This window comes from Dipodomys merriami, unplaced genomic scaffold (genome assembly GCF_024711535.1).
Source record: "Dipodomys merriami isolate MVZ:Mamm:240054 unplaced genomic scaffold, mDipMer1.0.p SCAF_6, whole genome shotgun sequence".
Taxonomy (NCBI): domain Eukaryota; kingdom Metazoa; phylum Chordata; class Mammalia; order Rodentia; family Heteromyidae; genus Dipodomys; species Dipodomys merriami.
In genome coordinates, this window is record NW_027206179.1 from 36,164,045 (window position 1) to 36,180,030 (window position 15,986).

At 42.7% G+C, this 15,986-nt stretch overlaps 1 protein-coding gene across 10 annotated transcripts in view; it reads right to left on the bottom strand.

Moving 5' to 3' along the window:
* Positions 1-15,986, bottom strand: part of LOC138814042 (LIM domain only protein 7-like) — a 194,081-nt gene that overhangs the window by 149,973 nt on the left and 28,122 nt on the right. Inside the window, exon 1 of one of the 10 annotated variants that reach the window (XM_070002806.1) lies at positions 2,330-2,420. The exons of the other annotated variants lie outside the window; for them this stretch is intronic. The gene's annotated coding sequence lies outside the window, so the exon portion shown is untranslated. Of the gene's footprint in view, positions 1-2,329; positions 2,421-15,986 lie in introns of those variants that run through there. 10 annotated transcript variants of the gene reach the window in all.

Genomic DNA, 15,986 nt, shown 5'->3' on the forward strand with positions numbered 1-15,986 from the left:
TGTGCCAAGGATATTTGACTTCTACTTATTAGAATTCTTTGTTTGAAGATTAACGATACTGAAACACTTAAAATTATTTTTAAACATTATTTGAGCATTTTATGATATATTAAAGGGGGGAACAAAAGAAAAATCCCGTCTTTCAAAATAGACAAGTTGTATCCATAAAAATGAATTGTTTTCTCTTTTTAAAAAAGTATATACACACACACACACACACACACACACACACACACTCACTGAGCTTAGCTCCTAAAGACTGACTCCAATGCGTAGACATGTTTTGTTTGGCACCAGGCTGAAGTTGGGAAATAACAAACATGGATGAGACTCTTGGCTTCTCTTTCAACAAAAACAATGTAGCCGTACGTGGCAGTTTTACCTCTTAGACACATGCATCCACATGCATGCGTGTACACACACACACACACACACACACACACACACACACACACCATGAAGTAATGGCTGCTGACCAGAAAGAAACACTCTCCAGAGGGTGGTCCTCCCCTGGACACTGCCCACCCTGCCTGGCTCTTGCTCACCACCTGTCTTGCCCAGTGGGCACATCAGTTGGAAAACATGTATCCCTAAGGCTTGATCAGGCTGGTCCTGTTTTTTTAAAAAAAGGGACCCAAATTGAGTGTGGGGAGCTATCTGTGCAGCAGGTAGTAAATAACACAGGTGCAAACATGAGATCCTGAAATAAACTCCTGGATTGACAACTGGATGTCCGACTTTTCCAGAAGTCCCCTTACTGAGTCTCTTGATGGTCATTGAAAAATACTGGGTAAAAAGAACAAGAGACCTATTACTTCAGATCTGACTCAACCAGTAAATGCTGGAGTTTGTACAGGTTTCTAGGGTTCCTTAGAAGCAAATTTCCTTATAAGCAAATGAATTTTTGTTGAAATTGTCACTTCATCCATGACCTTCACAGCTTTAAATGTTGATTCTTTGGAAGTCAAACCAATTGAAATCAGTTTCTGTTTTCTGCTGGCATAGTCTTGGTACTGACGAGATTTAAACTGCAGCCTTGGGACCATTGTCCACCCCTTTACTCTCCTATTTTTAAAGGCTATATCCAGGCACACACAAAACTACAATACACACAACTTATTCTAAAGTTTAAATAAACACATTATCAATTTTTGTTTGATGAAAAAGAAAGATATGGTTACATAACAACCACAAGTCCACCTACCCTTACTAAATCTGAAAGAACTGATTTGTTTCTCCAAAACTGGCTTGGGAACATTCAATAGATATTGAGACCTTTTGTGGAAAAAGTTGCCATATTAAAGTATATAGTCTATTTAACTGTAGATTTGGGACCCTCAGAGGAACAACTTTCCATACTTAAAGTAATTCCCAAATGAAGCAGAGGATGTTGCTCCTTGGGTAGACAGAGCACATGCCTAGTATGAGTGAGGCCCTGGCTTTGATTTTCAGCACCACAATGGAGGAGGAAAGAAAGAGAAGGAAAAGAAGAAGGAAGAGGAAGGAAGGAAGGAAGGAAGGAAGGAAGGAAGGAAGGAAGGAAGGAAGGAAGGAAGGAAGGAAGGAAGGAAGGAAGGAGAAATGATTATGTATCTGGAAAGTAAAAGTCTTACACAGAAAATGTTGAGGCCAACCATAGGTAATTAGCTTTGGGGCTGGGGATGTGGCTTAGTGGTAGAGTGCTTGCCTAGCATGCATGAAGCCCTGAATTCAATTCCTCAGTACACATAAACAGAAAAGGCCAGACATGGTGCTGTGGCTCAAAGTAGTAAAGTGCTAGCCTTGAGTGAAAGAGCTGAGGGACAGCACCCAGGCCCTGAGTTCAAGCCCCATGATCAGAAAAAAAAAAAACCTTCCAAGATCCCTCTCATGATTTTTCTCATCTATCACGGCCCAAGGAGCTCCTTAATATGCATCCTAAGATTTATGAACTTGGGTTAATTATACACAGGCTCTGCCCCCTAAGCCTAGAACTACATTCTATCAGAGTGGAATCCATGATGGGTGGATAGCCAATCCTGACCCACAGAACATCCCTTCCCAGATGTTTAGGCAAGGATGTGGGCAAGGCCCACAACCGGAAAGAGCTGGGTGTGACACACGTGTGGAAGGCAGAAGGTCAGGGGTTAATCTGGAAGATAGCTTCATCCCCCTCGATAGCCCCTCCCTTCCCCAAGCTTCCAGAGCTCTCCTCCACCGAGCTCTGCGCCCTCCCATTCTCCAAACTCTGCTCAAATACGCTCCAAGCTGCCACCTGTGCAGCTGAGCCTTCCCTGGAGGCCACCCTCCTGATTCACCTCTACTCTAAGCATGTCTGCAGTGATCTCACCTCAAACACAGCACCGCAAACAGTCCCCAGCCTCTCGCTCAAAGCGGATCCACCACCTCTCTTCTCTGTTGAAAGGGTAACATTCTCCCAACTGCCTACACTCAGACTGTCAGAGCAAAGCTTCTCCTCCCATAGATTTAATGTCTCCATGGCCCCTCCCACCCCCCCTGCCGGCCCCACCCATGGCTAGGCCTTCTCCCTCTAGGCTCTGCCTTTCAAAGTCGGCCTTTCTTTCCAAAAGGTCAAAACAGTCTGGTCATTAAAAAAAAAAAAAACTGTTCACAACCTTCCAAAGTCTCTGGAGCCTAAGGATTGGACTTTCCCACCCACCTGCGGGCACAACACGCCTCACTCCCAAGTGGGAACCTTGATTCAACCTAAACACAGGAACTATGTAACCTCAACACCTTCATTCCTATCATTCAGGAACTCCCATTCAGGAACTCTGCTGTCTTTTCCCAAACAAACACTCCTGCGCATCTCCTGGATCTGGTGTCTACCATTTTCCCTAAGCACCCTTATTTGATCATCCTCTCTTCTGTGATCTAAACTGACACTTTTCTGAGGCAAAAAACTCTGAAAAAGTTTTACACATTGTTTCTCCAACTCTGTGTGTGTGTGTGTGTGTGTGTGTGTACACGCGCACGCATGCGCACACATGCACACCAGTCCTGAGGCTTAAATTCAAGGCCTGGGTGCTGTTTGGGAGCTTTATTACTTAAGACTAGCATTCTACCACTTGAGCCACACCTCCATTTCTGGATTTTTGGTGGTTAATCAGGAATAAGAGTCTCATGCTATTTCCTGCCCAGGCTGGCTTTGAACCATGACCCTCAGATCTCAGCCTCCTGTATAGCTAGGATTACAGGCGTGAGCCACCGGCCCCCAGCTTATTCCCACTTTTTCACTCCCCACAAGTAATGTGATTTTTTTTTTTTTTTTTGCTTAACACAAGTGTTTTCTAAAGGCAAAAAAACTTAAAAAAAAAAAAAGAACACCTACTTCTCAATAGATAGCAGACTTCAACTCACATTCAGAGATTTAAAGAGCAGGATTCATGAAGAAGATTTTTGAAGGCAGATATAATAGTACTTCTAGGGTTACACTTGTAACTCCAGCTATTACAGGAGAACTGGCGTAGGGCAAAGTGGGACTGAGACACTACCTGAAAAAAAATCACTACAACAAAAAGGGCTTGAGCCATCACTCAAGTGGTAGAGAGGTTGCTAAGCAAGCACAAAGCGCTGAGTTCAAACCCCAGTATCATCCTCCCTGCCACAGTATGTTGACCCTATGAAAATGAAAGCAGGTACAGTAAGGTAGAGCAAGTGAAAGGAAGTGTCTGATCGCCACAGAAAGAATGGAGAAAGTAAGTCAGGCAGAAACGTGAACCTGCCTCTGTGCCTCTCTGCCTGTTCACCCTTGCTCCTCAGCCACAACTCCAGAAACAAGAGTCCTGGAAAGGACAGATGGTTCCTACACCATAGGAAAAAACAAAACAAAACAAAAACACCCTGAGAGCTTCTGGCAGGAAAACAAACACGAGCCAACACCTGTCGGGTAGCAGGAAGGACCCAAAACCAGTGTAAACTAATATTTCCCTCTGCATCACAGAATAATGCAAATTAGCCCACACCCTGGATCAGAGAGCGGGCAGAAGACAGAGAAGCTGGAAGAACAGAATAGATTCTGCGAAGATGGGTGGGGCTGGCAGCCCAGAGCCCCATGAAATAATCATCACCCAGCCTGAAGCAAAGCCAGATGGCAGCTACACACAATGACCCGCACTGGCTGGATGAAATTTTGATGAATTCCTTAATGGCTGCAAGATGAAAGTCCCTCTTCCAGAAACAGGCTAAAAATAGACACAGACACACACACACACACACACACACACACACACACAGAGTCTTAAAAAGGCCTTTATTATTTACTCCTCTGTATTTAGACATTCCTCAAAATGTCATTTAGTAAGTACTTTTGCTGATGAAAATAATGATAGTTTATATCATGATTGTTGATTTTTTTTAACCTGAAAGGGAGTCATTGTTATTAGTTATGGTGGGGTAGGGAGAACAGATAATAGAGCTATCTGCACACAGCAATTATTAAATAAGATTCATACATGCCACTTCTGTCATCCCTTTTATTAAAGGAATTAAGTAGTGATCACTTACAGCTTCGATAACTGCATACTTTTTTATTGTTGTTGGTTGTGGGGCTTGAACTCAGGGCCTGAGCGCTGTCCCTCAGCCTCTTTGTGCTCAAGGCTAGTGCTCTACCACAGAGCCATTTCGAGTTCTTTGGTTTTTGGGTGTTTTTGTTTTTGTTTTGGTCGGCCGAGGGGCTTGAACTCTGGGCTTGGGCACTGTCCCTCAGCAATTCAGATCAAGGCGAGCATTCCACAGCTTGAGCCACAGAGTCACCGGTTTTCTAGTGGTTTATTGGAGATAAGAGAGTCTCACGGACTTTACTATCCAGGCTGGCTTTGAACGGCGATCCTCAGATCTCAGCCTCCTGAATAACTGGGATTACAGGCGTGAACCATCGGTGCCTGGCTTGGAGGTATTTTTGTTTGTCTTTTGCTTTTTGGGTTTTTTCCTTTGTTTTTTGTTTCTTTTTTCCTGTCTTGGGGCCTAAACTCTGAGCCTAGGTGCTGTCCCTCAGCTCTTCAGCTCAAGGCTAGCTCTCTACCACTTGAGGCACAGTGCCACTTCTGGCTTTTTCTGCTTATGTGATACTGAGGAATGGTAGCGCTCTACCACTGAGCCACCTTCCCAGCCCCACTTTCAGTTTTTGAGTGGGGACTTTTCTACCTGGGCCAGCTTTGAATGGCAATCCTCAGATTTCAGCCTCCTGAGTAGCTAGGATTGTAGCCACTGGTGCCTAGCAACAATGTACTCTTAATAAAAATAAGCAGACAGATTTACACAAGAATATATACAAGGCCTTATGAACTCCAGCTTGTCTAAGCCAAAGAATGTATTAGGCTGTTTCTCACTCCTATCATGAAACACCTGAGCTTGTCTACATATAACAAAGAAAAGGTTTACTCTGGCTCAGAGCTTTGGAGGTTCCAGTCCATGGTTCATGGGGACATTTCTTTAGGTTGTACATCACAGTGGGAGCATGTAGCAGAACAAAATAACTTACTTCATTGCCAGGAAGCCAAAGAAAAGAAAGAGACATAGGTCAGGCTGTGGGAATGTGGCTTGGTGATAGAGTGCTTGCCTAACATGCATGAAGCCCTGGGTTCTATTCCTCAGTGCCACAATTTAAAAGCTAGGAGTGGCACCATGGCTCAAATGGTAGTGTGCTAGCCTTGAGCAAAAGAAGCTCAGGTACAGTGTCCAGGCTCTGAGGACTGGTTAAAAAGATAGCTGGGGGAGGAGGGGGAGAGGGAGGAGAAGAAGGGGGAGAGAGGTTCCACTCACCTAAACACCTCCTGTTACCCCCACCCCCACCCCAAAGTTCTACCAGCTCCCCACAGTGCCACCTGGAGGCCATTTGGGGTTATTCAAGGTACAAAATCTAGCCAGGCAACAGTTGAATTTTCACAGGAAGAAGTGAAAAGGCAAGAAAGCAAGTTCGAAGGTGTTGTCATGAAACGGCTAAGTCCTGGCCTGTGCAGACCATACTAAGGAAGGGGAGGAAGGAAGATCAGAAGGTTGGTGCTAAGGAAGAAAGAAGAAGTTTGAGTAAGCAGGTCCAGTGGAAGTTGTAAGGTAAAGATGGTAGGCAAGCTCTAGAGTAAGATGCTGGGATTCAACAGTGTTAAAAATAATGCTCCTCCAGGATACAATGAAAGCCACTATTAGGACATCAAAGAAAGGAGCTAGAGATGAGGAGGTCATGAAATTGAGAGGCTTGAGAATGGGATGGGCCCTCCAGTCTACCCTGCATTCATTCACCTGGGATGATGCGGGGTGAGAGTGGAAGGAAAGCAGTCAGGTACTCCAGTCTTCATGAGTGAAGAGAGGCCTGTGAGTGAGTGAGGAAGCATGCTGGGTCCTTTACACTCACGTGCAGATATTTCTTTGTGGACATTTCAGGCTAATAGTCTGCATGAAAGGCCCTTTCTTTAAGCTCTGAGATACACCAGGTATGGAGAAGCCACTAGAAAGTCTAGAAGGAGAAACAAAGGAGTGAGATTCTCTTAAATAAAGGAAGGAATCGGCAAGAAGCAAACTCTGGGAGTGTTCGTGTTGGAACAATTGTCTCAGAGACCAGACAGGAGAGTTCCAGGAAGGAGCACAGACTCAGAGCCAAGAAGCTGTCTGTCAGAGGGTATGACCAAAACTCCTCCATCTTGGAGGGCAACTCAGCCTGACATGAGTTCAGTTGCCAAAGAGATGACCTGACATAACAGGAAACATTTCCATGTCAGATTTCACAGGAAATACCTTGTGACAAGTCAAGCACAGCCCATACAAATCCTGCAGTTCCTTGTGATGAAGCAGACTCCACCTGAAAGTAAACCGAACAAATACTCTCTCCCCACTCAGTACACACCCAGAAGGCAGACGAAGTGAATAATACTTCAAACATTAGCTCACTGGTCTATAAACAGTGAGATAGTTGGGCTATTCTCACATTACCTGGACTGAAACTGGTGGGGGTATTTAAAAAGCTTTAAAAAATAGCACTTTTCTCCATCACAGCTGAACTTACAGAAATCTTCCACCTTTGCTTGAAGAGTCCATGCTAAATGGACACTTCAGCCTTTAGTGAAAAAGCAAAGGGAGAGCACCCTAACTCTGAGTTCAAGCCCCAGTATTTGTAAAAATAAATTAATAAAGTAAAAAGCAAAATATATTCCGTTTTAGTGGTAACTGATCACTTTATAAACAAAGACAGTTCTTGGAACTTTACTTTGGGGGGGACTCAGGGAGGTGAGGAAGGAAAGGATGGTAGGGGAAAAACAAAGGACAAGGTAACAATGCTTGACAGGAAATGGACTCATTACCTTGCTCATGTAACTGTAACCCCTCTGTACAGTATCTTTACAATAAAAATATAAATTTGAGCCTAGCACTTGCCTAGTAAGCTCTAAGACAATGAATTCAAACCCAATACCACCAAAAAAAATTAGTTCTAATTACTCTTCAGCCAGTAAAAACAGTTGGTTTTTTTCACTCAAGTTCTCTGTGTACTTGGTACACCTGCTTAGTAATATGCATAAAGTAATAATATGGGAAACAAAAGAAATCAATTAGCCTAATATAACTGAAAACCCCATTGTAATATGGAATGGGTGAACTGGGACCTTTTGACTAAATCTGCCTTGCCATCTGTTTTTATAAATAATGTTTCACTGGACCACCATCTCCAATTATTTACAATGGCATGTCTCACTTGAATGATGGGACAGCACTAAGTCAGCTGATTATCTTGTCCTTTACAGAAGCTTGGCACCTGCTATCCCTGACAAGACCTAAAGTGCTGCCATTTATTTGTTCAACACCACAGCAGCATGCACGTCCCTCATTCAAAACCCTGAAGTCCTACCAGGCGCCAGTGGCTCATTCCTGTAATCCTATCTACTCAGGAGGCTAAGATCTGAAGACAGCCCACGGGAGAAATGTCCCCATACCTACCCATACCTGAGGGTTCAGTGCTCAGGAGGCAATTCTTCAATAACAGAACCTGCAACAGACCTCTGGCTATATGGCCAAGCAGGAGAAAGGTACCTTTCTAGAACTATCCTCTTGGATCTTACAATGTAGTATGATTAAATAAAGTAGTGATGGATTGAATCCTCTAGATGAAGACTTAACTTACAGGTAATTAGCAAAACAAATCTGAATCTCTACAGGTGGACCAAAAGTTGAAAGAGAGACAAATGTCAATGAAGAAGGATGTTATGGTTTAGATCTAAATGCCTGGAAGGCCTGGGATCCAGTTTGTGGTGCAGTGGAGGATGCTAACTTCATCAACCTGATTAGTCCATTGATGAATTCAGAGCTTGAATGGGCAATGAGGAAGCAGGGCCTGATGAGAGAAAGTATATCACTAGGAGCTTGTCTTGTATACTTTGCCATCAGAATCTTCATCTCCTGGCTGCCATGATGTTTCTGCCTTGCCCTGTTCTAAAGAGCAATGAAGTTAGCCATGCATGGATTAACACTCTAAAGCCATGAGCCAAAATGGATCCTTCTTCCCTTCCTTCTCCCAGGTATGATGTCAACAGCGATGAAAAGCAAGAAATGCAAATGCCCTTCTGCAATTTCTTTTAGTATATGGGATAAATTTCAAGAATCGCCAAGAAAATTTCGAATATAAAACCTCATTCTCAAGATTGAGGGAGGGAAAAGAAATACTGAAAAAAGACAAATTGAAGAATAAAGGAGCTAGGTGCATAGCTTCATAGTTGAGTGCTGACTTAGCAGGTGCAAGGACCTAGATTTAATCCCAGAGTGGAGGAGGAAGGGGAAGAGGAGGAGAAAGAGGGAGAAAGGGCAGGGGGAAGGGGAGGAAAAGGAGGAAGAGAGAAGGGGGAAGAGAGGAGGGAGAAAAAGAACTCTCACAAGAGCAACTCACAAGGAATACTCCTAAAGCCCAGTGGAAAGAACTTATTCAATTTTTTTAAGGGGGGGGGGCCGGTTGTGGGGCCTGAACTTTGGGCCTGGGCACTGTCCCTCAGCTCTTCAGCTCAAGGCTAGCGCTCTACCACTTGAGCCACAGTACCACTTCCGGCTTTATTTTTTTCTGCTTATGTGGTGCTGAGGAATCGAACCCAGGGCCTCATGCGTGCAAGGCAAGCACTCTACCACGGAGCCACCTTCCCAGCCCTTATTCAAAATTTTGAAGCAAGTGATAGATTGGGAAATAAGGGAAACAAAAAAATATATATACATTAATACTTTCCAGCAGAGAGCACAGACCAAGCTGTGGACATGATGAAAACAGAAAATTGATAGACTCAGGAAAGCAGCTAATGGCTGGAAAGCTTGGGGTACATGGGTATATGCTGCCAACATTATTTCTATTGCAACTTAGTGAGCAGCAGAATGGATGCTGTAAATGCACAGGTTATTGAAATAATTTTTATGGGGGTGGAGGGAATGCTGCCAAGAACAGAAGAAAATCCAAACCCAGTATAGGATAGGCACATCTCAGCTGGCACTCCTCAATACACTGATTGGCTCCAAGAGCTCCATTTACTGTGCTAAATGTGTCAGAAAATTGACAGAAATAGGGGGAAATGAGCACAGAAGGTGAGAGCTAATTATCTAATCTTCTCAATCTTAAGGAATGTATCTGAGTAAAGAGAATGAACTGGAACTCTCTCCTATTTGCACAAGATTTCTAAGGGCTCACATGGAAGAAATGGCAGGATTTTAACAGTGACACAGAACTACAGGAGAAAAGGAATTTTCCTCAGCATTTGTTACAGCATGGCCAGGAAGCTTCTTATTCTTTAACCTGGCTTACTGGTATTTATTTAGTGTTTTATTTTTAGGACTGTTATTTGTTTAGAATGGATTAGTCCTAAGTATCCACAGAGTCTCATAACATGTTGTCTTTACAAACGATTGTAACTGTTTCGGTGCTACAACGGTAATGATTAAATCTTTACTGAAAGGCAATGGAGTTAATATTTCACAGATCAGTCATAAAAGTCATTGATTATAATATCAAGTGTTATATAGATATATGTACTTAATCCTAGAAATGGAGAGAAAGCAAAAGTTGGATACACACACTTCACACTTAGTTGTGGTGAATCAAGAAGAGAGAAAGGAAGGGCAAGGAGCATAAATTCAGCACAATGTTGTCTTTACCCTGGATGATGCCCTTCTTTACCTCCCATTCAGTAGTGTGCTGAAGTAGAATTTAATACACTGAGTATTCAGAGGCTAAGCAAATACTGCCCTCTGATGGTCAGGAACTGCCCTGTCCCCCCACAGTCCCTGAGAATTTACAACTCACACTGGTTATTTGGTTGCATCGTTCTTTCCTGTAACGATGCAATTCTTCCTGTGTGGAAGAATTTTGTGTATCTTTGCTCTGGTTAATCATCGTGTATCAAACCTGAGAGGGTTGAAAGGTTTTCCTCCCCTCCATATCTCATCCAGGCTATAACAAACCTATCTCCTCTTCTTGCATTCTTCTTTGCCTTCACAGTTAAACCTGAAATCAGGTTTCCCCATCAGCATGTTCTCTGGGAGCCATTTTGGTACAAACAAGGCATAGCTGAGTACTGCGTTCTTTCACAAATAGGACAAATACAAGGAAATGATCCACAAGCTCAATTACCTCCACTTATTGCCCGGGCCTGGAGGCCACCCAGAAAAGACAGAAGAGACTCATGGTCAGGCTTTCATCTTTTAATTGCTCCCTTTCTTTGACATTCTTTTGAGAGACCATCGTGGGGGTTGCGGCTTGAGTTTCCTTCCACTACACAAACATGAGTCAACCGTAGCCGGAAGGGGGAAGAACACTCAGCTATGTGGCAGAACCACCTCAGTCCCAGAGGCCAGCAGGGTTTGCAGAAACACCAACCCCATCGCTCCAAGTTCATGTCTGCCTCTCACAGATGTTTATAGACTCTCTGCGATGCAGAATTAAATAAAGACACATTCCACAGAAAATCTAAACCAAAGGATATTCACAGGCGGAACTTTTCCTTGTTGGCTAACAAATTCTGGAGGAATTATGTGGATGATAGATGACTGAAAAGTTAAGGTAAATGTTTCCACCATTACTGCATCTACACAATAATTTACAAATTGATGGAGGAAGGTAAAATTTGGTACTATGAAGCCAATAAATCACAATGTCAATCAATATCAAGCCTTGAAGAGGCCTCTAAGAATATCTAAGAATTGATACTAAAAGCTCCTCACAAAGGGGAAATCAATATATACATATATTTACATATATCATTATATAATATATAAGGTATCATATATGTATATACATTATTTTTTATATTTAAAAAGAAAATTAAGTCTCTTCTTTTAAAGAGACCAAAGTGAAATGGGTAAGGATGAACAGAAAGAATGAATATGATAAGGAATTCAAAGTTCAAGTCAAGTCACTCTTACTACTTTTAGCTAGGTTACAAGATTTCTAAGCCTCCCTCTATTTTTTCCCTTCTATTTAATTTAATGTACACAAAAGGAACTGCCAAACTCCAATGACCTTCTCAAAAGACTTTTTTTCTTGCATGGTTAAAATTGCAAAGAGGAAGAAAGAAAAGAGAGGGAAGGAGGGCGGACCAATAAATTTCAAAGTGTCAAAGTTGAAATACATGGAAAAATATTCTTTCCTCTAGTTCGATATTGCCAGTGGATATTCTGCAGACAGTCCACTGGGTTTATAAAAGTGCTAGAGAAGAATGGAACTGATGAGAAAGGAATGTATTTGGGAAAATGTAAGGATGAGATACTAGATGAGATGGCAGTAATTGAAGCTGGGATACAACTAGATGTCTATATGTAAAGAAGGAGAAGGAGATGGAAGTGAAGAAGGAGATGAAGATGGAAGAAAAGGGGAAGGAGAAAGGGGGAGAGGGAGGGGGAGGAGGAGGAGAGAGGAAAGGGGAACAGGAAGGGGAAGGGGAAGAAAGTGGGGGAAGGAGGGATGATGGAGGGGAAGAGAAAGAGGAGGGGGAAGGGGGGAGGAGGAGGAGGAGGAAAAGACCTCTATCACAACCCATATCCTTGCACCACTTAAAAGACTGGTCTCAGGCCTATAATCCTAGCTACTCAGGAGCTTGAGATCTGAGGATCACTGTTCAAAGCCAGCCCAAGGAGGAAAGTCCATGAGGCTCTGATAGCCAATTAATCACCAAAAGAGCCAGAAAGTGGAGCTGTGGCTCAAAGTGGGAGATTTTCATTCAGTATTTAGCCAAAAAGGTTAGGAATAGAGCCTAGATCCAGAATTCAGGCCCCAGTACAGGAACAACTCATCAACCAATCAATAAATGACAAATCTGCTCAGCATCATCAAAACACTTTAAAAAGAATGACCGTGCTGTTGATGCTGATCTCTGGAAGCTTTCAAGCTTTCCATACATATTCCACTTTCCCCTTGGGCCCACATCTGGACAACCTGATAGGAAAGCCCAGGCTTAGACCATCTGTCCATTTTTACCCATGGAAATTTCAAACCACCAGCCAGATTGATTAAAAAAAAAAAAAAAAGCCAGGTTGAGAATGTGGCTCAGTGGTAGAGCGCTTGCCTTGTATGCATGAGGCCCTGGGTTCGATTCTTCAGCACCACATAAGCAAAAAAAGCTGAAATCGGCTGTGACTCCAGTGGCAAAGCGCTAGCCTTGAGCTGAAGAGCTGAGGGACAGTGCCCAGGCCCAGAGTTCAGGCCACCATATCCCAGGCTTCCTAACTTAATGACACATAAATTGCCCCAGGGCCTGGCTGGGGCACAGAGACAAATGAGAAGTGGGAATCTGTAGACCATGTAACAAGCCTTTTGGACCATTCTAACTCTAAAGACCATAGTTAGGGTTTCTAAACAGCTGTGTCATAGCAACATCTGATGAACACACCCTTCACCATTTATCAATCACTCTTGCTGCTCCAGCTTTATAGACGGGAAACACATTGGTTTAGGGCTCATGATTACAACAAGGTACTTATGATAGAATATGCAGTAAATATTCATAAACTTTAGTACTCCCCAGAACAAATCTGTTTTTTGTTAGTACTATACAGTGTGTAAGGTGCTCATTACATAGGTTCTGAATGAATTGTATGTTACTGACCTCTCCTCTCCCCAAAAAGAGGAAAAACCTGGGGATCAATGGCTCATGCCCAGGCAGGAAAGTTGGTGAGATTCTTTTGTTGTTGTTGTTATTGTTGCTAGTCTTGGGCTTAAACTCAGAGCCTGGGCACTGTATCTGAGCTTCTTTTCTGTATATATGATACTGAGGAATCGAACCTAGGGCTTCATGCATGCTAGACAAGCCATATCCCCAGCCCCTGCCTGTGAGATTCTTGTCTCCAATGAACCACAAAAAGCTGGAAGTAGAGCTGTGAATCAAATGGTAGAGCACTAGCCTTAAGCAATGAAGAAAACAAAAAAGCTCAGAGACAGTGTCCAGCCCCTGAGTTGAAGCTTCTGGACCAATGCATGTAAACACACACACACACACACACACACACACACACACACACACACACACACACACACACACACACACACACACACACACACACACACACACACACACACACACACACACACACACACACACACACACACACACACCTCTGGACCAATGCATGTAAACACACACACACACACACACACACACACACACTATGCACATGAATAAAAGGCAACAATGATGCATAGCAACCTGTAAACAACAAAATCTGGAGCTGAGGATGTGGCTTAGTAGTAGAGAGCCTGCCTAGCATGTACAAAGCCATGGGCAAAAACAAACGCAGAGCAGAACCCATTAGGTACAAAGACAAAAAGAGCTGTGCAGAATGTGAGAGGACTCAGTCACTACAGGTGTTAGACATAAACAATAAACAAATAATAAATAGTCAAATACCAAATGCTGTCTGAAGTCTTTCCCTCCCATTTCCAATTCAAAGAGAGCCTCGGGTTTCACATAATCATCTGCTTGTGTCATAAACATTTTTAGCAAGCTGGGAAAGACAAGAAAGAGATTAAATTCATGGATGAACACAGATCACTCTGACAGCAAACACTAAATTATGGAACATCAAAACCATCTGTATTTAAGACAAAGTTCAAATGGGGATGGGGAGGTGGGGGGCGTGTCCTGCACTTCCTAACATTTATTTCATTTATAACCTAGACACTCTCTCTCTCTCTCTCTCTCTCTCTCTCTCGCTCGCTCTCGCTCTCTCTCTCTCTCTCTCTCTCTAGCACATTTATCTGTAAAGAAATACATGGAAGGGCTGGGAAGGTGGCTCAGTGGTAGAGTGCTTGCCTTGCATGCATGAAGCCCTGGGTTCAATTCTTTAGTACCACCTAAGCAGAAAAAGCTAGAAGTGGAGCTATGGCTCAAGTGGTAGAGCTCTAACCTCGAGCTGAAGAGCTGAGAGACAGCACCCAGAGATCAGGCCCCATGACCACAAAAAAATAAAATAACAAAAGAGAGAGAGAGAGAGAGAAGTACATGGCAAATTCTATGTTCAAACTGAGAGAAGCAGAGCTGGTCCAAATGGAGACAGGGTAGAGGCAGGCAGAAAGAAACTGTGAGTCTCAGGATCACTAAAAAGATTCCCCCCCCCTCCCACACACACACAACATCCAGGTCCCCAGGGCCACCAAGGGACAGCACTACCCTATGGAAGATACAACTTGACCACCACTTGACAACTTTCCTCAAAAAGAAAGTTGCTGTTACACCCCACAACCCCACAAGAAATCTCCCGTTTTCAACACAAGATTCACAGCTAGTTCAATCAACTTCAGTAACCAAATTATGAAATAAACTTATCACTGATTATTCTATATGTGGATCTGATTTTTGTTCCCACTAATGTATCTCAAATAACTAGAAAAATTGCTAGCATGTTTTGTCATAGGTACCTAATATGTGTTGAATGAATGAAAATCTGAATGTACCGTAGCTTAGGAATATCAAGAGAGAACATTTTTTAAATTCTGATTTCAGATATTAGTGAAGAGAGTGATGCTAGTCAAAGATGGACTTAAGAATAGTTGCAGTTTTCCAAGTACACTAAAAAACATTAAGGTAAATGAAGCTGTAAGTAATAATAATGTATTCGATTTGTGTAGAAGACTTTCCATGGTTCATATCTCTGGCCAGCTGCTATGTCATTACTCCAAATAGCCAGTCTCTATTACTGCTTCATGTACATATTAGCAAAATAATTAACGAATATGTATATTACAATATCATAATTATAGTCAATGGCAATCAATTATATAGTTGCCTATTCAGATAATATATTACCTAAATAATTATATAAGATACCTAGCTAATTAGCTCTGTCTTTTCTGAATTAAACAAAATCATGAAGAATAAGCTGAGCATGGTGGTATGGCTGCAATCTCTGCATTCAGGAGGCAGAGATAGAAGATAGAAGATAGGCCAAACTGGCCTATGAGAGTATCTCAAAAAAAAAAAAATTAGTTAAAAAGAATAGTGGGTTCATTTCATACCACAAGATCTCAACAGCCTTTTCTAAAACAGAAAGGCAAAAGCCTGATGCAGTAGCTCAAGCCTGTAATACTAGCTACTTGGGAAATAGATATCAGAGGATCGCAAGTGGACACATAAATGTGTAGGCCTCCATCTCAATCAATGGCTGGCTCAGTAGTACACTTATGGAGGAAGCACAATGACTGGGCAACAATGGTACATGCTTATCATATCCAGTGACACAAGAAGCACAAATAGAAGGATTGCAGCCTAGTTGGCCTGGGTATCCGGCAAGACCCCCCCTCAAAATAACCAAGACAAATATGGGCTGGAGGTGTGACACAAGTGGTAGAACACCTACCTAGCAAATGCAAGGCTCAGAGTTCAATCCCCAGTCCCCCTGCCCCCATCCCCCCCACACACACATACACATAGAGGAAAGAAGATTAAATTGTTCTTATCTCAAGCACAAAAAAAAATTAAGATTTGATCCAAATACTAAAATGTCACCACTTTCATATTAAAAACTTCAATTACAAATTT